This window comes from Pinus tabuliformis, chromosome 7 (assembly GCF_031772625.1).
Source record: "Pinus tabuliformis cultivar Carrire ecotype Pingquan chromosome 7, CPIR1, whole genome shotgun sequence".
Lineage (NCBI taxonomy): Eukaryota > Viridiplantae > Streptophyta > Pinopsida > Pinales > Pinaceae > Pinus > Pinus tabuliformis.
In genome coordinates this window covers 1547232075-1547256490 of record NC_142293.1, presented here as the reverse complement: position 1 = coordinate 1547256490, position 24416 = coordinate 1547232075, and the positions used below count along the sequence as shown (strand labels likewise).

Genomic DNA, 24416 nt, shown 5'->3' with positions numbered 1-24416 from the left:
AGACAAAAACAGATTGAGACAAAAATATTTTAAGGAAAAACTTTATATTTAAGACAAAAACAGTTTAAGGCAAAATTATTTTAAGACAAAACTTTATATTTAAGACAAAAGCAATTTAAGACAAAAATATTTTAAGACAAAACTTTATATTTAAGACAATGGTCACTTAAGACGAAACACATTTAAGACAATTAACAATTAAGACAAAAACATATCAATTTAAGAATTGACTATGAGGATACCTTTGCTCCTGTAGCAAGGTACTCATCTATTATATCAATTCTTGCTCTGGCTATGAAAATGGGGTGGAAGATCCACCAGATGGATGTAAAAACATTTCTCAATAGGGTTATTGAGGAGGAGGTGTACACCGAGAAAAAAATATTTTGAGACATTTGAACAAGAGTCTCATGTGTTGAGACTCAAGCAAGCGTTATATGGTTTGAAACAAGCACCCTGTGTTTGGTACATAAGGATCAATAGTTATCTCACTGGTTTGGGCTTCACCAAAATTGAAGCAGATGCAAACCTCAATCACATCTTGGTAGAAGGTACATTTCTTGTTATTGTCTTATATGTTTTTGATTTGATTTTAACAAATGATGAGCAATTGATCATATCTTGCAAGGAGGACCTTGTAAGTCTATTTGAAATGTATTACATGGGTCTCATGCAGTACTTCCTCTGGTTGGAAGCATGGGAAGACGATAGGGAATTGTTTTCCTCTCAAGGCAAGTATGAAAATGAGATACTACAGAGATAATGCATGGAGAGATGTAAACCCATAGAGACACCTCTAGAAAACAATTGGAGGAAGGAGAATGTCACTTCAAGTGAATAAGTGGATGCTACCATTTATCAACAACTAGTGGGATCACTCATGTATCTTGTGAACACATGACCATATATGTGATATGTAGTAAGCCATCTAAGCCAAGTTATAGTTAGTCCAATCAAATTATTTTGGAAGGCATTTAAGCATGTTTTATGGTACCCTAGAGGCACTACCCAGTTTGGATTATGGTATAGATGGACAAAGGGAGTGAAGTTGTGTGGCTTCATAGATGTAGATTGAGCGCAAACTCCATCAGACTAAAAGAGTACATCAGGTGGAATTTTCGGTGTTGGGTTTGCAATTGTTTTTTGGTACAACATGAAGCAAAGATATGGGGTGCTCAACTCGGCAAAAGTAGAATATATAGCTACAATTCAAGCAACATGTGAGGTGATATGGATGAGAAAGATACTTGTTGGACTATCTAGTCAGATTATGAATCCAACTGTGATCTACTGTGATATGTTGCATCAAACTCTCTAAGAATCATATATTTCACATTCAATCCAAGCATATAGATATCTGGTATCACCATTTATGGGACTTTGTGCAAAGGTGGATAATGTTGTTGCACTACATTCTAATAGTGGAAAAAGATGTTGGAATTTTGAAGAAAAAAATGTCAAGAGGGAAGTTTGAGTTCCATAGGTGCAGGAGAGGGGTGGTTGATAATCCCTTTCTTGCTTAGAGAGAGTGTTGAAAAATGGAGAAAGAAATTTTCAATTTGATTTTTCCTTGATTAAATTGATAAAATTTTAATTTCCACATCAATAGACAACTTGGATGCAGTTAACTTGTGTGACATGGCTTGTGTCACCCAGTTTACTCAGTAAATTTGAGTTGGAGGAGATAGAGTTTAGTTAAGCATGTGGGATTTCTAATTTGTAGTGACCAAAGTCAGTTATCTCAAGTTGTTTTTAGTTAAACTAGTTCCAACTATTGGAGGATCTAGTGGAAGGTTAGTTGTGCAGTGGGACTTCAGTGGTGAGACACATGTGGATGGTGACTACAAAGTGATTTGTGAATTGATGAATCCAAAAATAGACCTTGTTGATGATGGTGAAGCTTCTAATAAATAAGTGAATAACATGAGTGATTTAGTTGGTATGATTGCAGTTCATGATGACCTCTTTGCATCAGAGTTCGAGGCATTTAAGTTTGAGAATAGATTCAAAAGATGATATTATTGGTATTGACTACACCTTATTTGGAGACATCATTTGTATTGTAGGGGTTGGTACCTTTCCATTGGATGTGGTTGGTGATGTGAAGAATACTCAACCTCTAGTAAAGATTCATACTAACTTTAGCAAGCCTATGGATACTTTTTTACAAAGGGATACACCTCTTGACTAAGCTCATTGGATTATCTGTTTGTTCATGCTATTTTTTGTTCTCAACCTTCCTTCTCTAAGGGTTTGAGACTATTTGCTTCATTTATTTTACATGGCCCAGTGAAAGAAGAAGAATGGAGCTTGTCTCCACAACTTTTCCATTTCGCTAAGTTACAAATAAAAAGAGTCCAATTCTATAGCCAATAGACTAATAGCCTCTTGATACACCTTTGGTGAGCTATGCATAGCTCTCACCTATCACTGTAGCTCAATGAAATGGAATCTAATAGCTCTAGTGGGAAAGAGTTCAATTTTATGCCCAAGACACTAGTAGAAATGGAGTAGTTGTGAAGGCAACGATCTCCATTAGGGATTTCCATTTTTATTGCAATAAACAAGAAGAATCTTGGTGACGGAGGAGGAGATAAAAGATCTCTACCAAAAAAATAATATCACCGCTCTTTTGGTGCCATTAATTTTTGTTAACTCATTCAAATGCAGGTAATTTCTAAGGATTCGTTAGTGTATATGAAATTTTCTCTTTTTCCAATAAAAAATTAGGTTCATCCTAGTATTAATATATAAAATACGGTTCATTAATATGTATGACTAAATTTAGTTTGATGATCCTATTTCTCCAAAGGATATATATATCTATATATATATATATATATATATATATATTTATTTATTTATTTATTTGTTTGTTTGATTTAAGATATGGTGATACCTTTAAATATGAGGTAATTTTGGGTAAAATTAGAAGTGGAATAACAAATTGGGTTTTGAGTTTTCTTTTTAGTAGTAGGGTACTTGAATTTTCCATCGAAATTTTTTTTTGTGGCCCAACATAGAATAATCTTTGGATGGAAAGGCTTGTTATGGGTGGTATGTTCTTTAGCCCTTCAACTCATTATATTCTTTGTTTTTTAATAGTATTTGTTGTTCTCAACTTTCCTTTTCCAAGGGTTTGATACTATGTTCTTTATTCATTTTTCATGCCCGACTGAAAGAAGAAGAACAAAACTTGTCTCCACATCTTTTCCATTTCTCTAAGTTACAAATAAAAACAATCCAATTCTATAGCCAAGAGACTAATAGCCTCTTGATACACCTTTAGTGAGCTATGCATGAAGACCTTGGATGAGGGTATAACTACAATCTAGGTTTTTGAACTCAAGAGTTGGTTCTTACACACATTTAAAATCTACCCCTTTTCCCATTTGATCATTGTTTTCATACTGATGTTTTATATTCTAGATCATTTGATTAAAATTTGTAAGTCTATATAAATGTATTCATGATTTGGCAGGCATATTTTGATGTAAATGAAGCTTCTATATCTTCAAGAAAGACCTTTCCTAGAGTGGACAATGAGGTAGTGCAAAAATTTATATGTTGACAAATGCTCTGTTCCTAGTGTTTGGCTTATTATCTTCAATTTATTGGTTATATCATTGTTTCCACTTCTTGCATATTAAATTACTTTGTTCACATTTTATGTTCATGTTTCTTGGGCTATATTGATCTCAATTTTTTGGTTTTTCTCCAGATATCTTAGTGAATTGTTGTCACTATCTTTTAAATCAATGGTTGCAGATTCTTCACTGGCATCATAAAGTGGAGGCAAATAGCTGCAACTATTTTTAGTGCCATGGTTATATTGTTCACCATTGTATAAGCACTTGAAATATCCTAAAACAACCCCATTATAGTTGGAACCAGATTCCCAAAATCTAGCTATGTTAGCATGATCAATAGGATCCAATGTTTCATGATGAGAATAAATTAACAACGCCATATTCAGGGATCTCATGTAGTCACTCTCATTCATGGATGATGTAGTGTAAGTCCATTACGTTTTTTTTTTTCTGAATTTGGATTATAACAAAAGGAGTCTTCGATTGGTTTCAAGTTGTTGTAGCCTTGGAATGTATTTGAAATTGGGAGTCCTTGAACTTGTAGATCATTGTGCCATTGTAATATATATTGCAAATTATGGTTCTCACATTTTTTGTTTCTAGAGATGGCTAAATTTCTTGCATTTTTAGCAGCTTACTCTCATTGCTAAGAGATGTAGATTTTTCGAACAAGAACTATAGAGAATTAATATGTACTTTGGAAACCTCAACATTCTTTGAGATTATCTCACCCTTAACAAACTCTTTCTTTATAAAAGAGTTCTAACAATTTAAATATCATTATCTATTCTTATAGGTGGATGGAATGCTATGTATGCCCACCTGCACATATTTAATCCATTAAAATATATCTTAATGTAAATCCTTTAATGCACCACCAAGAACTAATAAATCGATGAAACTTAAACCAACCTGTTTCTAAAAATGGTATGAAGATGAATGATAATATTTTATTCATTTGGACTAAAACTACCTCACTTGATATCAACTCTCAAGTAGTTGATCCATCACAATCTATAGCTCTTTCCTCAATGAACATTGAAGACCTTCCATGAAGCTAAATATGAATTGATGCACAAGAATACTAAAAAAAACATAGTTTTAGTTGGTGTTAAGCATGTTATTTTTGGGTAAGGAGGGTTTATAGCAATAGGCATTATTGGTCCCACATTTGTTCAGCCAATATTTGCACAAGGATGGAGTTTTGGGAGTCTCTCAATTTATTGGAGATTTGACAAAGACCCATGGCCTTACCTTCTCCACATCGGAGGAACCCTTGGAGTGGACTCACCATGCAAAGCCTTGAAAAACTATTTTCCCTACTAGACTCACTGTGCAGAGCCCCAAAAATCTATTTTCCAAGCTATTGATGTGATAATTAATTAAAGAAACTTTACTGACTACATTCAATGGTTATGTGCTTAAACCCCATGACGGGAGAATAACAGTGTTCAAAGATGATGAGTGAAGCCCAGTAAATGCCATATGGCCAAAGCTAGATCCTTCGAAGGAGAGTCTCAAAATTGACCCTATCTTTGTGACTCATCATTCTCACTCATGGTTGAGGTTGCATCCACACTTATGTTGAACAGGCTATTGAAAAGGATCTATTAGATTTTCCACAACATAAAACAAACAAAGCATGTTGAAACATAGCAACAAATTATGCAAGTGGGATAGAGAAAGTGTTAAAGAGTTTCTGCATGTAACATCCCTCACTAGGGATTCCTCGAAAACCCTCAAGAACACTAGAGATTTTTTTTTTTTTAAATAACATCTTTAGAGTGCACTCAAAACACACTACCTCTAGACAAGAAATAACATCAACCATATATATAAGTAATTACAAAATTCAAAATATTTCAATAGAGCAAGAAATTCATTGAGAGTTTGTTAATTCATTATAGTTCATAGTCTCTCTTTAGAGTTTGGACTTTAATCTATGAGACATGAAGATGGGAGTATTTTTCTTATTAGTCCTTGTCATCTATGACATGGGACTATAGAACCGATTGTACTAGCTAGAATTAGTAATTGTGAATATTAATCCAAATTTTTTATGAACTTTACCATGTTCATAAAATGACCATTGTTCTCAACCTATAAATTTATCAATTTAACTTTGAGGACCAATAAGATATTTGATGGTCTTATTTGGCCTCTTCCCAAGGAAGACAAACCATATCATTGATATTATTCATATAATATCTCTATTCCATGCATTTTTTGATTCATATTTCTAAGATTTGAAACTAATGCTAACATTAGTTTATAAACATTAAATGATACCTATAACCATGGAAACAAGGAAGAGGGCTAGATGGATGTGTGCATGTTGGTGTGTTGTATAAGGAACGAGACACTTGTTAGTATTCTTATTCTTCTCCTAAGAAAAATAAATGACTACCTTCAGATTTAGTTGTAGCTCTAGACTTCTTAGTAAGGTGCACAACCTCTCCTCTGCTTTAGCTTGACAACCCAACTTCAACTCTAAATGCTTTAGCTTGAAAACCCAAATTCAACTCCAAGGCAACTAATTTTATCTTTGACAATGGAGTTGTGGTTAGCACTAGTGCCAGTGGGATTTAAGACTCGTCCAAGCTACCTAACATCTGCATCTGAGCTTTGGTCAGTGCATCTCAGATAAATTACAAACAATCGAGGGAATATGACGTCCAAAACCATGATCAGTAGAAATTTCATTTCGAAGTATGCGATGTTGATTTTTGTGTAGCTTGGGAGGTACTCCAAGCCCTAGTGTTTGAGTGTTGGAGATCAAAGCACCACAAATAGGCTTGGGGGCTTGGAACCCAAGTATGGGGTTTTCCACCCATCGATGTTTGGGCCAAAACCATGATGAGTTTTCGACATGTGATGGATAAGGATGATAGTGCTCGTCAAGATGATTCTAATGCATTGTCATTGAGGAGAAATGAATTTTTGAAGTTGACAAGTAATTATTGGTTTTCAAGTCATGTAGGCTTGAAGTAAAATTTGTCCAATAGATGTGTCTCTTCACTAATTTATGGAGCCCCTCATTTGGATATAAATAGAGGGTGATTTGATGTGTTTTATATCATCCATTGTGCAACATCTTCTCAAGGAAAAGGAGCTCTGAAATTGGGATGCAAGAAGAGGCCTAGACAACATGAAAGAGGTCAAGCCATAGTCGTAGCAAGAGAGGCACACCACAGGGAGGCCGAGGATTGTTTTTGGGTTGGAACAGGGGTCTGAGTTTTTCGTGATAAGGGCCAAGGAGGTTAGCTATTAGGCCGAGTTCCTTGTGGGAAATAATGTTGTTTTTTGGAGTGTGTTTGGGCACCATTTTGAGGACTGTCTCATTGTTGGAGGGTTGTTGTGTTAGGATGTAGGCCATAGCACACAACTGGGCTTGTTTAAGGGTTGTCAAGGGTTGACATATGCCCTAAAGAAGCAATGTGGTTGAGGAGGAGTCCTCTTAAGGTGTGTCACAGCCATTTAAGGGCCTGTTTGATGATTGTTGGGAGGATTTAGGGCTATAGAAAGTGCCCTAACTAGGTGTCACAAACAACAAGGTGCAAACATTATTACAACAATGTTTTTGGGGGATTTTGGGTCAAAGACTTTGACCAGTGCTTGGATCAGTTTGATGGGAAGTTGTAGGAGACCCTAGGAGCTATTTGGAGGAGCCCACGTGGACTGTTGGGAAGCCTACCAAGTAGCCAAGGTGACAACAAGCACATCAAATGAGAGGCAAGAGGATAGTAGCAAGGAGAGTTGCAGATGTTTCCTTGATGAAAGTTGGATAGATGTCCTAGGTGAGGACATGATTGGTGCCCAGATTTGTGCAATAGCTCCTCTATTGCAGAAGCAAAGGGAAGATTGGTGAAGTTTGTTGGCAACCGTGTGTAAGGGTATCCTAGGTGTGGGGATGCCCTAGCTAGGTGCAGATGCTACATCATGGACTTGGTCACTCATGGTTTATTGGAGGGCAGCGTGAGAGTGGACCAAGTGTGGACAAGATTGGGCACTTATGGTCTGCTGGAGGAGAGCGTGATAGTGTCCAAGTTAGGGCCTAATGAGCAACACCTTGATGGACAAAGGTAGTTGTGAGAGAGGCAGTTGTTGAGCTCAAGGGTTTACGAACTAGAGGAGCAGTTATGGAGCCCAACACCTCGAGTGCTATATTACTGACCCTCCTTCTATATTAATGAGTTTAGTTTATGGTCCTTTAACTCTTTATCATTAGCTTTATCGATAATCCTTTCAAAATATAAATCATTGTTTGACTTTTTCATTTTTCTATGTAACCTGTCCACTTATGATCCAAAGCTGCCAGGGAAAGGATCCCTATCTCTAGATTGATGGCTGCTAGAATCCTTTGGCTAGTTGCCTAATTGGTTACCAAAGGTGGTAGATTATCTTGAGTCCATTTACCCTATGCTTTTATTGCAACAAAATTAGCAAAATAATCTCAAGGCTGAAATGATTGCATTGTACCCAAGGTTAGAAATAAGAGATTCATTATTGTTGTAATGTAATCTGACAACGTTGTCTTGACGTGAGGGGATGAAGTAAGATAGGAATATATTTTATATTTTATAATGTGTAATATTGAAATAATTTATAAATGTTATATAAAAATAGATTTATAATAAAAAATAGTATTAATTAAATAATCATTTTTTATAAAATTTTGTATATATAAAAATATTATTGTGAAAAGAAATAATTTTAATTATTAAAAAATGAAATTTGAAAAATTTATTTTGGCACCAATTTGTATTATTGTCTGAATTTTGTGATAAAATGGTTTATATATTATATATGATTAAAATGATTAAATATAGCACAATCAAATAAATAAATGATAGAAAGGGCATTACTTTTTTTGAGATAATCATAATCTTTCATTTATGGGTACTACAAAGAATATTCTAGCATATTTTATCGAGTTTAAATCTCTACCATCCACTTATTAATTGTTGATAATTAAATTAAAATTTGGGAGATAATCACAATCTTTGATTTATGACTACTACAAAGAATATTCTAGCATATTTTATCGAGTTTAAATCTCTACCATCCACTTATTAATTGTTGATAATTAAATTAAAATTTGGGAAGTCTGATTCCAAAATAGACATTTTGTAGTGGTTCAAGGTGTCATTCTTTACCCTAGAAGCCTAAAATCTTCTTTGATAGCCCAATACTTAAGTTTGTTCCATTACCACATACAAGTTTCGACACCTAGTAATTAATGGTCAAAAACTCATAATGTTAATTAACCCCATTTAGAGGCCAAAGATACCTTGGTAAGATTTTTTTTGGTGTTTAACATGTTGACCCTATATACTTGAATATTTCTTTACTACCTAAGCATGGGTTTCCTCTCTTAAACACGCCCAACCCGAGACCCATACCTAATGCTCAAAATCCCCTAATGATGCCAGTGTCCCTACTTGATCCCTTAAATATGTCATCTACCACGTCACCTATGGTTCTTTATCATAGCATTTTTTTCATGGTTTTTCTAGTCCTAAAGTTTTGAGGCCATTTTGAGGCACTAAAAAATATTTTTTTGGTCATTTAGGGGCATGGGTGTTTCCATGACATTACATAGTCATAGCTAAAAGTTGTAATCCTTATATAGTTCTTTCCAATGAGCTACTATGAGCCTAAAATAGATATCGTATGTGAACCCTACACCCCTAGGAAGTTGGTGCACTAGATAACCATCTCAAGGCCCTCAAACATTTTAGTGCTTAATATTGTAGGTTATGGTATTGAAAATTTAGGTTTTATTCTTTATGTTAAAGGGCATTCTTTTTTCCCCTAGTAACAAGTTTTGGAAATAATCATAACCTGCATCTCTCTCTTTAGATATAGGATACCACTATCCTAGCTAGTTAGTGTTCTATAACATTATGTTATTTTATTTATCATAGTAATATGGTTTTTACAATATTATTGCTCTCTATACTAAATTTCTCTCTATGTGTTCCATTTCCTTTCCTACCTTTCATTTTGTTCTTTGTACAACCCAGAGAAGGTGTGCCAAAATTGAGCATACTTAGCCTAGGATATGCCTCTCTAACTTCTTATTAATATTTGGCTTTAAACATGTAAGTCATATGCATTCACAATTTTTAACCAAGCGTTCCAAACATGCACATTACACAATTCTAGACACAATGATTTTCCTACACTTATGTGACAACAACCATTTCTAATGCATAATCCCAAAAATTATAATAGAACAAATTACAATTATATAAAATATATTTGGGTGACAACCCATCCCAAAATTTACAATCATAACATATGGAAGGACACTCAACCACAAGCATGCCATAATATCTATTCAAGACACCTCTGATATACATACACCCATTTACATGACTTCGACAGCGCATGCCTCCCTTGTACCAAAGTAAATAGATTTCACTAGACCTATGGTGCAGCTCTTGGACAATACTCTGAGAGAAATCTTCATGCAACCCTTCATCACCTTCCTACAACCTATGGTGTGCACTGCTATGTGGCACATGTAAGTATGTTGTGTTTCTTCCTTATCTTTTCCTCTTGTTGCATCATGCTATATATAGGGTTTGGCTCACTGCACAAAATGGTCACATCATTTCATGTCGTCTATGATGAATTATCCACCTCTTTCTTATGCATAAATTGGACACCCCAAATTTGAGTGTGATGGTTCAAGTCAATGTCTCCTTCTTTATGTGTGTTCCATCTCAATTGATTGAACATCCTCATGTGCATCCAATTAAAATCTTGGTCAAATCCTCTTTTTCTTGCTTGTGCCTAATGTGGTGAAATATCACCGATCTCCTTTTATTATGGCATACAACACCCCTCCATCATCCAAACATCCCTTAATTTCTCAAAGTCTTGTCCATGTGCCCATCCAAATTCCCATGCACTCACCAACTCCACCCAATTGATTTGGAAAACTAAAGTGTACTTGGTGCATCTCATGCCTATTCCATGAATCTAATGCTTGGGAATATCCCTGGGAAGAATGGGCAAAAGATTCTTAGGTAGGAGCATGAAGGGATAGAGACAAAGCAGGCAGTTTTCTACCTAGTTTATTAAGGGTGAGATTGAGATGCTTTTCCATTTTATTAGCCATTGCTAGCATATTTTCCCTTTCCATATCCAATTAGATCTCGAACAGAAGATCTGGGTGTGGATAAAGAAGTTTAATTGGGCCATTACAATTGATCCAACAACAAAGGGGCAAGGAAACCAACAAATAAGAGGGATAGGAGGGAGTAGAAGCTGCTGGTCTGCTGCCCATGTTAACGAAGATAGGGAGATAGATCTAGTGAGACCCTAACTCATAGGAACAATGAGATCGAGATGAGAATGTAACTATTTTATGGAGCGAAGTACATAGGGGTGTTGGCTAAGTGGGAAACAATGGGAAACAATAGGAATCAGGTCAGCTAAAACGACTGAAAATAGAAACAAGATGGCTGAAAATGGAAACAAGTGCGTTGAAACAGATGAAATTTTTTTGTGTAGAGCCCGAAAAACAGTTTGTGTCCAGATTTTTTTATTTTTTGTATGCAGGGGCGTCCATTGTGATTTTGCAGTTAAAGTTTGTGCTTGGTTTAATCAAATTAAGCAACCTAGAGAAGCATTTGAGCTAGTAGAAAGGGACAGAGAAAAGGCACTGGAAGCTGAGCTAGATGTATCAAGGAACACAACAAAGGGTTTATTTTCCAGAGGTATTTTCCTTGCAATTTGATGTAACTAGTCTTATGTACCTTTCACTCTTTCAGACTCTTTCAACTTTGTATGTTTATTGTTTGGTTATTAATTCATTAGTGTTTCAAATGTAAATAATTTCCTCTCTTGAAAATGATGTGAAATTTATCTTGGTTTAGTTGGAGGAGATGCCTCTCCTCATCCGTATTAGATTTCCCCACCTTTGGGTCGCTTCTTCTTGGCATCATTGAGACTAATCTAGAGAAATCCCCTGAAAAAGATGCCACTTCACCCCTTATGGATCCCTCAAGCATTTCACACATTCGAAGGAACATGCCATTATTTCATGACCATTGGAGCATTTCCTTGGATCATGGTAGTTGTTTTCAACCTTCTTTTCCTTCATGTAGTCATTAACATAGATCAAGGGAGTGGCTATTGCCTTGGAGGACTCACACATGACCATTGGAGAATATTTAGAAGAACCATCCACCTTTGGGAGTCCCAATGTGCCTCATGTGTAACTAGAGGATGTTGCATGAGAGCCATTTGCTCATTTGACTGGTCAATAATTATTTAAGGCCCTGCTCCCTCAATCATTTCAAACTAATGTGTTCACTGTTTCTATTAAATTAATTTTCCCTTCATTTCTTCAATCCGCCTGTGCACATCTCTAGCTTAACCAGTTTATTGCCATGCCAAGCATCCCTGGCTTTTTGCATGATTTCTCATAGTCTTGTGTTTGGTTTTAATCTGTTGTGTATTTGTTTAGTTTGTGGATTTTCGGTATAGTAGTTTTTGGTTCATGGAGATGAATTATTTCTTAGATATGGCGAGTTAAATTGTATTTAATTTCAGAATTTCAATGTTTATGTTCATCTATGCTTTGTTCTAGAAATAATTCCATTTCATTACTTCATATTTTTTTGTGCATTGTATATTATTTAACACTCTTTACCATTAATGAATGAAAGGCTAATGAATGAAAGAAGGAAAGAGGTTGTCGACATTGTTGAGAAATGAATGGAAGAAACAAATAGGTCGTCGAAATTTATGTTGTTCAAATCATTACGACAAATCCCTACATTATGGCCCTGTATCTTTACACCATGTTTGATTAATTTAAAAATGGTGCTTTAGCCATTTTTATTGGATTTAAGGCTCTGATTCCTCCACAATAATTTCAACTTGATGTGTCCACCATTTCAATTAGATTCAATGTTTCCTTCATTTCTTCAATATGTCTATCCACACATGTCTCTAGCTCTAACTTAACTAGTTTATCCACATTTCATTTCAAGCCTCACTGACTTTTTGCATGACTTCTCATAGCCCTGTTTTTGGGTTTAATTTTCTATGTGTTAGTTTAACCCGTGGTTCTTTTGTTGTGTATTGTGAAGTGTGTTCATTTAACCTGAGGTTTTTGGGTATAACGTGTTGTGTATTATGCTTGTGTCCTATTCATTGGCACTGATCCAATTCTCTAGCATAGAAGATCTAAATCTTTCTACAGCTTGAAATATTAATATTTTAGGGGAATTTGATTTTAAATTGTTATCTCAAACCCCAAGGAAAATTCAATCAAACACATATATATTACACTGAAGCAGTCTTGCAGCGACATACTAAGATAGTTAATTTTAGGATTAATATGACTCTAAATAGCAGGAATCATATACATTTTACATTGGTTTCGTAGGGAAAGGATATCTCAATTTCTAATTTCCCACAATATCAATTATTAGTTTGTATGAGCTCAAGATCCTGGGGCCCATCCAAAAATGTTTGAAAGAATGCACCATGGATTTTTAGAGGCTTATGAATTGATCATTTGTGCCAAGCAACAACCATGGTGTCTCAGCTTGTAACGAACCTAGCCTCTCAAACAAATTTTTTTTCATAATATTTCATTAGTCATATAAATATTTGTGTTTAATTATTAATATAAGCATTTGCAGTTCATTATGTTCATAGTAATATAAACTTGATGTCCTAAGATTACTTATATATATCAAGGAAATAACTACGGTAATACTTCAATCCTAAGGTGATTCATGTATTCTATTTAGTATCACCATATCCCATTCAATCTTACTCTGTGGTAACATAATCACAACATGTTATTCATTCCTCATTAATGTTGGTTTCATGGTGTTGTCTGTCACTTCATGGCTGCATGACTTTCCACCTACCAGTGTGTACCCCTTCAGCTACGTGTGCCAATATCTAGTGCACTGGCCCACATGGGTGTGCATGGAATCTTTCAACAGAAATGCAGGGACATTTGGAATGGGTGTTTCATAATCAATGACTTAGATTTGTTTGCATCTTATCTTGTTCAGTTAATCCTAACTTTCAAAACTCATTGTTGAGTTTGGGGTTTCATTCCCTGTGATGCTCTGTGTCATTTACACATTCTCCCACACGTCTAATCCTGTTGATGGGGATACCATTGACATATTTTTCCCTATCACCCAGGTATGGATCCCTGTCTGGCTGTTCTTCATCGTTTTTCACTTTTGCTGTTGGCGCCTATGATTTGGTTTCATTTTGTTTGGGGTTTTCCCTTTTTTTTCTACTCCAAGTTGGGAAGAGACTTCAGGTGTCACCGTGCTGGTTCTATCCTCTATGAATCTAGTGCATCGATGCCTCCATTACTTATTCACCAAAATCCTCAAGTTGGAGGTTAGATCCTACTTTTAATATTGTGTTACTATTACTCTTGATTTACAAGTTATAACTATGTTGCTAATTTAATGATTGTGTCAGTTTCGACATTGTTGCAGGAATGCCAATTTTGGAAGAGGATTGGACTTGCCATTTCCCTGGACTCAGGCACCCTTTCCCTTTTTGGAACACCTACTAGTTGCAGGTACGATTCGAGGAATCCCTTGTTTAAAGAAAGGACACCTTCCTCTGTAACATTTTTACTAGTTTATTACTAGTGAATTGAATACCCTGAATGGATGTGGTTTATGGATGGTTGGGTTCACGGGGGTTGACTTTTGAAATCCTTGGAACCCATCAGTGGGGTCGATAATGTTTCTTTTTCTAATTATCTTAGGTGAGGGTTTATTGAAATGTATGAATTTCTTGTTGCAACTGAATGGTGCCTCTTTCATCCTTCCTGGTTTTATTCTCATGCATGGTCGGTCTTACAGGTTGGACCCCGAGGCTCAAACTGTGTTTGTTTTTGGGCATTTGGTCTTTATGACCAACCCCATCTCCAGTATATTTGGTGATGGAGTTAGACCTCCAGTGTAGTGAGTCATGCCTTCAGGGATGCCTGTGCTAACTCAGTTCCATTCGAATAGAGAGATCCCCTATCTAGAGTTCTCATATATGATGAGTTTTTTTTTTCCTTTTGTTATTGTATATGTGAGGCCTCGACCAAATGTATGTTGGATACTATTATGCTATAATATAATGATACTATTTTTTTCTAAATATATGGCCATTATGGTCTACTAGCACTTGACTTATGAGAACCCCATTTGGGTAACAGTTTTCAGTATCAATAAGTGTACATGTAACTTATTTTATTTGTTGGTGTCATTACAGTCTCATTTGTCCTTTCAATTTTAATACACTCTACTTTATTATTGTAGATTTGATCCCTGTATATGTACTTTTGCTACTTTTCCTTCCTTATTGATGTAGTTCTGAATAGCAAATGTTAATGGAATAGATTTTCCCTTCGAGTGTTAATTTACGTGTGTACTTTATTTTTACTATTGTTACTGCATTATTTCACATGTTATAATGGTCCTTCGCCTTCTTAGATATGATAATACAATGTATTAGGCTTTTGTCAATGGATTGTTGGTTATTTTCTTTGTTGTATACTACCTCAGTTAGTTAATACACTGTGCATGTTTTGTTCCATACTAAGTTTAGTCACAGATATCTCTTTACTTTAGTTTTCCATGAAGCTAGTTTTAAATGTGTAACCTTTCGCTCTTGAGCGATAGGTAACAGGATAGCCACACGATATCCCATTATCACAAACTCTATAGCAGGGTGCCTATTTGATAAGGGTAGCTATTTGATGTTGCAGACAAGTTCAGCTATCATTTACATACTTTCCACATCTAAACTTAAATGTTAAACCATGACAGTTTGTACTTTGCTGCTAGCAAATAGTTCATGTTAGTTTCGTGGACTATTTTATCAAAAAACTTGATTTAATTCTTTTCTACTCATAATAACAACATTTATAATACGGTCATTCCTAACTTCCAGTAACATTTTCGTTTATAAGTACATTTTTTTTTTATAGTGATCCATAATCCTTTATATATTTAGATGATAAGATTCTCATACATTTGTCCCCTATGTATAAAGCATTCATACATATGACTATGGCCCTTGTGGTAGTTGAGGGTTGTCTACCTCGACCCAACCTGCCGATTTTACCAGTTCTAGTTTAAGATTTGAAACGAAAGTATATTGTTACCATTTTTTTTTATTTTTTTTTTCTGCTAGTGGATGAGTGAGTAGTATACTTGCCAAAGTTAACTAGATATAGCGATGCATTATGATTTTGATGTTTAGCTCTACACGCATAACTCTCTACATCTCCTTTTTTATTGGATTGTATAGATTATTCCTGAATAAGTGATTATATTCCATATGATTTACCTTCTATATTATTCTGCATGCCCTTTTTATAGTGATTTCGTGCAACCTCCCCTCTACTATGGAGTCTATTACAATTTTCTGCCTTCTGGAGCAGTGTGTTAATTTATTGTCATGTTGCATATAATTGTATCAAATAGGTTACCCTATTGCAACTAAATAAACTTCATAGTTGTGTACAATTATTAATCATTTATGATGCACAACATATTTATTTTCAGTAATTACATCTATGTTCATCATGTGCATTTGAAAACTACAACAAATATACTCAATATTATTCATATCATAACGCACGACATATTATTTTTCAGTGTATACATATCCATCATATGCATTTAAAACAAGTATAATCAATGTTAATCATATAATCATACGCAACCTATTATTTTTCAGTAAATACAATCCGACATATGCATGTGAAACTACAACGAGTCATCTAACATTACAGGCATCATAACATTAATCTACAATATTTAATGGAAATAATAGAAAATTATCCTAACCAAACTAGAGACATGAAGAAAGTTGGTTGTCCTGAAACTAACACCAAAATACACTATTCTCCCAAATGTGAACTGCCTCCAGTTCTCCCCTGATCGAAATTGTAAATTACTAGAGAATCAACAACCTCTTGTTGATCTCCTCCACGGGTATTTAATTCTCTTCTTCATGATAATGTTTCCAATTCAGCAACATCCTACTTTTGGTAAGATTTATTGATTTCTTGCCTAGGATTTTTCTTTCAAAGCCTGCCTTTCTCACCCACGTGCTTTAATGGCCTTTGTATTTTAAAGTGGATTTAGGTCCATGTTCATGTCATGAGTACTATTTTTTATGGCACACCCATTGAAATATTTGTTTGATATCAATCTCAACTTCTTGCAAAAGCTAATCTTATTCCGAATGCCTTATTTTTTTGTTTTCTTCTCTTTACATTCAAGTCCATGAAATGAGTATTATATATTTTTCATTTAGTTATTAAAATCATTGTAGTACATGGAAATGCTATTAAGAGGCAGGCTTAAAAACATATGGGTCTTGAGACATTGTAAGAAGTTTTTTGAGTTCTTTAAGTTTGTTTCTGTGAAATTTTAATTTGATTTATTGACAATATATTATTGATTATGACCATACAGATGACGAGCTTCTTCGGCAAGGTCTTTTATTAAATGATGAATTACAAAGCGTGCTTGCAAAACATGATGCTACAGCCTCAGGGTCTCCTTTACCACAACAACTTGTGATTTCCAGCTCTCAAACACCATCTTCTAGTGCCCCTTATGAGGAAGATGAGGTTGAAGATGATTTTGGACAATTGGCCCACAGGTAATGTGAAGATGTTTTCTATTTTACGTTGCTAGAGATAAGTTGAAATAAATATTTCACTGTTGTCTTCAAATGACAAATAGCTGGAAAAACAACTTAAGAGCAAAATTCATTCATGTAATAGCAATTTTGAGCATTGAAACAAACAATAAGAGCAAAATTTCCCATAGCTAACCAATCTCATAGGCAAATCCAGTCAAACAAGAAAATACAATGATATCTTACTATTGTGTAAACCTAACTATAATAGAATTTGACTTGGTTTTTGGGTGCCAATTACAATAACATGGCCAAAAATGAACTTACACATGGCCATTTCAACAAGCAGTTCACATGGCCATTTCCCAGATTACTCAATTTCAAAACTAAATGTATACAATATCAAAATTCATTCAGTAAATAGTGATTTTGAGCATTGAAACAGACAATAAGAGCAAGAGTTCTCATAGCTAACCAATCTCATAGACAAATCCAGTGAAACTCGTGCAACTCAGACCTCTTGTAAGCCAAAGAAGAAGTGGATCATTTTTTGGATCTCTTTCTGACTTCAAAAAATAGTAGAAAAGTTCTCTTCCAGTAACCTCACTAACTGTCACATACCTGCATGAAGAAAGCATTGAAGAATCACATCTTTAACCACTCCATATAAAAAATTTAGCTCTTCTTTACTTCATACAACAATTTTGACTCCAATAGTCATTTTTTTAGCTTCAATTGTTACAGAATTTTATCAAATGTCCATAGATATTAAACTCTTTTCAAACATATGTCAAACTTCAGTGTGTTCATATCAATGTAAATCACTGCTTTTTGGATGTAAATAGAGATATGTGTCTTTTATCTTTTTCTCTCTCTTTCTTTTTTTCATATTAACATGCATTCTGCTATTAAAAGTGGAGATTTATCAACTCTTTGGTTCTCTTCTTAATCTTCACATAAATACACAACTGATTGTTTATTTATCATATTCATATCAACCTAGAATCTGCTATGTTGGTATGCTAATTTCAATTTTTGAACATGGACTGTATATAAGATTAAATAGGCTTTACTGTGAACAGATATGACACTTACCCAACATATATCTCAAAACTAATATTGCCATGGTAGCCTGGAAATGACTCTACTATTGCATTTGCAAGTGCTCTAGGGAATCAAGCAAGGCAAAAAAAGTGATAATGAAGAAATACTAAGAGTTCACACATTTCTATTTCAGGTACGCACTACATCACTACATTTATTTTATTTTATTTCAGTAAGTATCTCTCTTGGATATGGTTGAGAAATGGTATAAAACTTTCCTTACAAGAATTTATTATTTTATTCTTAACATGAAGTTTTATTCTTAACACGAAGAAGGATGGGTGCTTTGTTGTGCCTCCAAGAAACGATTAACTACCCATAAAAAAGCTAGTGATAGGGGCTTCTTTGCAACTTCAACTTGCTATGAAGTCAATCAAAATAGTTCATTACCTGAATTAGATTCATTGGATATGAAGCTTCGTTAGGAACTAGATCACCACCAATTTGGATACCAATTGCAACAATTCTCGGGCTCCAAACAAGAGATGGAGCCAACTCGAATTGTGAAGGCCAGTAGTGGAGAATATAACTTTGTAGGTCACCAATAGATTAAGAATTGGCCTATATCATATTGCGAGGACCTGGGTCAATTTTCCATCTTTTGTAAAACCTTCATCAAGACAGGATTACCAATCAAATGTATATTCAAATGTATATACATTCTTACAGTTCTTTGTTATCAAGGAAGCCAATTCCAATTATACAAAGGTCTTGAAATTGTGGAATTAACCACTGGATATGAATTTAATTTCGAAATTGTGGATCTAACCACTCGATATGAATTTGATTTCCACCATCTAATGTGATTCAAACTTTGGATTTATATGTTAGAGAGTAAACCCTCTTGTAGGATGGAGAAATTTTGAACATTTTTCTTTTGCCTCATAATATGTCATAAAATGAAGTTCCAAGTGAGGATCCTGCATGTTCAAATGACATGAATGTATTTTCAACAAATATAAGTGTGTTTCCTTATTATTTTCAAGGTTGATTTCCATAATTGTTTTTTCATTTAGATTTAAAATGACTTTGCTGTTAGATTTAAAAATAATGGTTTTTTTTTTTGTTATCCTTAAAAAACAGAGATTTAAGGTAATTAAAATCACCATTTGGGAATTTTGAATGTTGAAACCACCTTAAAAGAACATTTAAAATTATTTTGTTTATTTTTTTTTAAATATTTTTTCATGTTGTCTTTAGAGAGACAATAGTTGGAATTATGGACATATAGTCTCTATAGAGAAAATATGTTTTTAATCTCAACTATTGTGAAAAGACAAAAATGTAATTGTCTAGAGAGACAAAAATGAAAGTGTTTCTACAAAGACAAATGAAATTGTCTCTAGAGAGAGAAATGAAATTGTTTATTTAGAGATAATCATTCTTGTCTTGTTAGAGACAATAACAATATGTGTTCTATATTGTTTTTATAGAAAAAAATTTAAGATACTAATTTTGAGACACCTCCTTAAAAGCAATATTTAAGACAATATACAATTTTTTTTTTCTTAAATTAAAACAATTGACTACAAAATTTTCTTAAATATTATCTTAAAACCCTTACCTGTAATAGTTTTAGCATATTAATCAAATAATTAAAGAAAAATAATTAAGAAAAAATAAATTCCTTGCCTCATGAACAAGAACATCTGGTACACCAATTTAAAAGCTGTTTTGACTGGAAACTAATGCTAAATTGAAATATGGATAACATAAATTATCTCAAATTCTGAGCCCCATCGTTGAACAATAAAATTGCTGCAAATTCTTCAACCTCCACTTCATTATTCTTCCAGTCGGGATCGTGGATATGAGCGACTTTAACCTCCCCTACTTATTTTTCCTTGCAATTAACCAGGGATTGAAAGTCGGTCGCAGTTAGAACACCGCGTATGGCTATCAGACGATGATGCGAGCATATGCTACGTCAGCAGTCCAATGTCATAATTTATAGGACAGCTGTCGACGGTGTCGGTGTCGAGATTTTGAGATCAATGGAGTGTGTAGTGCATGAATGCTCAATTTGATGGCGTGTAGTTTAATGGGGTGGAAGAGTTGTTTTGAAAGTTATGGAAATTCTAGTTATATTTAGAGAAAATCTTGCAAGGATTTTTGTAAATCCAAATTATAGTTGTTAAATTTCAAAATTTTAGGTGTCCTAAATTTTTTTTTGATGGTGTTAAATCCATTTCCACCATCAAAAACACGATTCAAACACTTTAATTTTGTTTGCCTGATTCCAACCAGTCCTGGCAATTCCTCCCTGGACGCCTTTTTTTATGGTGAGTGAGCGTTATGAATCATCTTCAAATACTATTATTAATTTTTTTTTGTGTATCGTTGAAATTTTTAGGTTAAAATTGAGAATTCTGAGTGTTATTTCTAGCATAGTGGACCTTAAAAAAGTGAAAATAATTTTTCCATTCTCTAAAGTTCTTTGAAGATTCCAAGCATATGATAATGTCATTTTCCTTTGGTGGTAATGGAGCTAAAAGATAATAGTAAACAGATTTGTTTTGAACTTTTGCTTACGTATCTGCGTTGAGTGGAGGGTTCTCATTTCCGACTATTTTTTTCTGTTGTTGTAGGTGAGATTGGATGAATTGTATTTTTTTGGAGTTTCTGGTGTTGGCATTTTGTGGAAAAAATTGTGGTGAAATCTTGATTTGTGTTATTTAAACTAGTTTTTTGACTCTATATATGGATTCAGCATGCTGAAAAATCCCTAAAACACTGTTATTGTGCAGGTTTGCCCATCAAACTTGTGATGTCAATAAATTCTTGTCAGATTTTAGAGAAATTAGACCAGAAAATTCCACCAGAAAAATTTCTAAAAAATAACACTATAAACAACTCCATTTTTTTACATTTTTAATTTATTTTAATATTATTTATATAAATTAAAATTATTTAATTAAAATTTTGAAAATATTTTGAAATCCACAACACACCACCAACCTGATCAATTAATCACCGATTTTATAATACTTTTACAGCATCACATGTATGTATATATTTTCGTATTTTGGGATCATAACACAGCAAGCAGATTATGGTTCCGCAATACAATGATAATGACTTAATTACTTCTTCGTCCAGACTAGCTACAATATTATTCTGTAAAAATAATAAAAATATAAATAAATTAATACAATAAAATTATTATTTTTATCAAAATTAGAAATATTTATAATAATTAATATTAATATTAATAATTTAAATAAGGTTTAGTCCTTCAAAACTTTCAAAACTATGGTAGGTTCTATTTTATTAATTATTTTTTAATCTAAAAATAAAAATAAATTAATTTAACAAAATAAAAAATAATAAAATAACAGCTTTCCAAATGATATTTATAAATAGTTTATAAATATAAATATTTTCATTAATTACAATTGTTTTATTTATATATTCAATAAATTTGAAGTTTATAAGGAATGAAATAAATGATACAAAATTAGGTTATTCTTTATATAAAAGTGGCGAACTAAAAATTCGATAAGATTAAATAATTAAAAAATATACAATCAATAAATTTAAAATCAGTTTTGATCTTTTAGTGCAAAAAAGTGTCTCATCAAGTCGAAGGTTCCAATTCCCGACTATTGCTTTTCTGCGGCTTACAAGCAGGCAGTGCGGAGATTGGATCAGTATAGTTTTAGATTTTTCTCCTTATTTTTATTACGTTATTTTACTACGTTCTTCAGATGTTAAAATTATTTTATAAGTTAAAATTATTCGAATTGTAGATTTGGATAATATCCAATCAATTCATTACTCATTTATATAATTTTACAATATTATATACATTTTTTTTAATCTGTTTGTTTTCTTAGGTCATAACACCATACAAATTAGGGTTAATTATGGTTAATTACTTTTTCATAGTACGAACAAAATTATTCATACAAATGATGGTTAATTACTTTTTAATAGTACAAACAAAATTATTCTTCTAAAATAATAAAAAAAAAAACAAAGAATTAATCAATCTAGAAAAGTTACTATGCAAATGATATCTATAAATACCATATAAATATAAGGCAAAGGCTAACCAGCCATATATTGAGTCATAAATGCCCTTGCCAGCTATGTATGTGGTGCACGTTAGGCAGGATGGCATAGGATGGCATACATAACTCCGTCGGGCGACCTCGCGTTTCCGGTGAAATACGCGGGACCCACCAACGAAGGCCCGCCCGCGCCGTCTCGTTTTTGACTACGGCGACCCTCCCGTCTCATTTTTGACTACTAGCAAGGAGCCCGTTAGTCGGCTGAGGGGAGCGCCGTCCTGGTACGAGGAAGAAGAACCCATCGTGGCTTCACGTATGCAAAGCCTGAGGTTGGTCGTCCCAGGAGGTCAGCGGCTGGACACGCCCGTTTTGTTAGAAGAGGCCGCAGACTACATCGTGGCGCTTAACATGCAGGTTCAGGCCATGCAGACACTCGCAAACTGCTACACAAATTCGAGTGCTCATGCTCCTTGTCATGTTTAGAAACAATGTCACAAGGTGCTCTTGCTCCTTGACAGGCATTTTGCAGGTGGCTAGTTATATTTATGCCCAGGAGATAAACAAAAACATAGGGGCGTTTGAAACGACACGGGTCATTAGTGAAATTAGATTTCTGTTAGATTTCTGTAAATCTTATGTCTTCAATAATGGAGACGAATGTATATAATTTTACAGAATGTATATAGAATGTATATATAATTAGATAAAATGATAGTAATGGTGTAGTTTATTTTATAGATGAAATAATTATTCTTTTTCATTATATTTTTTTTTTTTAATTTTAATCAAAATCTGGTCAGGGTTTTAAAGATTTTTTGTAACATTTTTTCTGATTAATTTTAATCAAAATCTGATTGAGATTTTTAAAAACCTATGTTTAAAAGTTTTTTTCACAACATTATTCTGATTAATTTTAATTCAAATCTGATCTATTTTCCAAAAAAAATTCACAACATTTTTTATCGTTAATTTTAATCAAAATCTGATATAGAGTTTTAAAAACTTAAATTTAAATATATTTTTTTCCTTAACATTTTTCTTGGTTAATTTTAATCAAAACCTGTTTGAGATTTTTAAAAACATAAATTTGAAGTGTTTAATCTGCATAATTTCATCATCCCAATTTTTTTTTTTAAAGGCTGAATCCATTTATGAATTTAAAAAAATATATTTTTAGAATGGTTGCAATCATCTATAAATTCTAAAATGTATTTTCAAAACAGCATGTATTTTCAAAACAGCTGAATCCATTTCAGAAATGTATTACTTAAATTGTATATTCAGAAAATAGTTTAAAAAATGTATTTTAAATTTAAATCGTAGGTCACATTGTAGTGAATTGAAATTCATAATTTTTTTAGTGAATTAATTAAAAAAAATGTGAATTCCAATTATTTTTTAATTGAATTCCGATTTTGGTGAATTCATATTTTTAGTGAATTCCCATATTGATAAATTTGGATTTGAAAATAACTATTAAGATTTGTATTCGAAAAAAACTATTAGGATTTGAAAGAAACTATTTCGTTGATAATCCTGACCATTACACAGCGAATCTACATTTTACTGTCAGCTTCATACGGAAACGCAGAGACACAATGCAACAAAAATCTGATACACAAATCACACACTGAACATTCCCTGTTGCACAATAAAGAAAAAAGCAAGCCTATAGATTTAGGCTTCAATTCCACCGGCCATAGCATCTGAAAGGTATCAAGAAGACAGAGAAATCCAGAATGTGGAGTTTTAGTTTGTTAGCAGCCAAAGGTACATACACTTACAGATTTAAAGAGCAGAATTAACAATGGATAAGCAAAGGAGCAGCCGCAGTACATTCGTCTCCATTATTGAAGACATAAGATTTACAGAAATCTAACAGAAATCTAATTTCACTAATGACCCGTGTCTTTTCAAACGCCCCTATGTTTTTGTTTATCTCCTGGGCATAAATATAACTAGCCACCTGCAAAATGCCTCTCAAGGAGCAAGAGCACCTTGTGACATTGTTTCTAACATGACAAGGAGCATGAGCACTCGAATTTGTGTAGCA

The 24416-nt window shown here is 33.6% G+C and overlaps 1 pseudogene; it reads right to left on the bottom strand.

Moving 5' to 3' along the window:
* Positions 1 to 3673: 3673 nt before the first annotated feature.
* Positions 3674 to 22592, bottom strand: LOC149253785 (uncharacterized; annotated as a pseudogene).
* Between the last annotated feature and the right edge of the window lie 1824 nt (positions 22593 to 24416).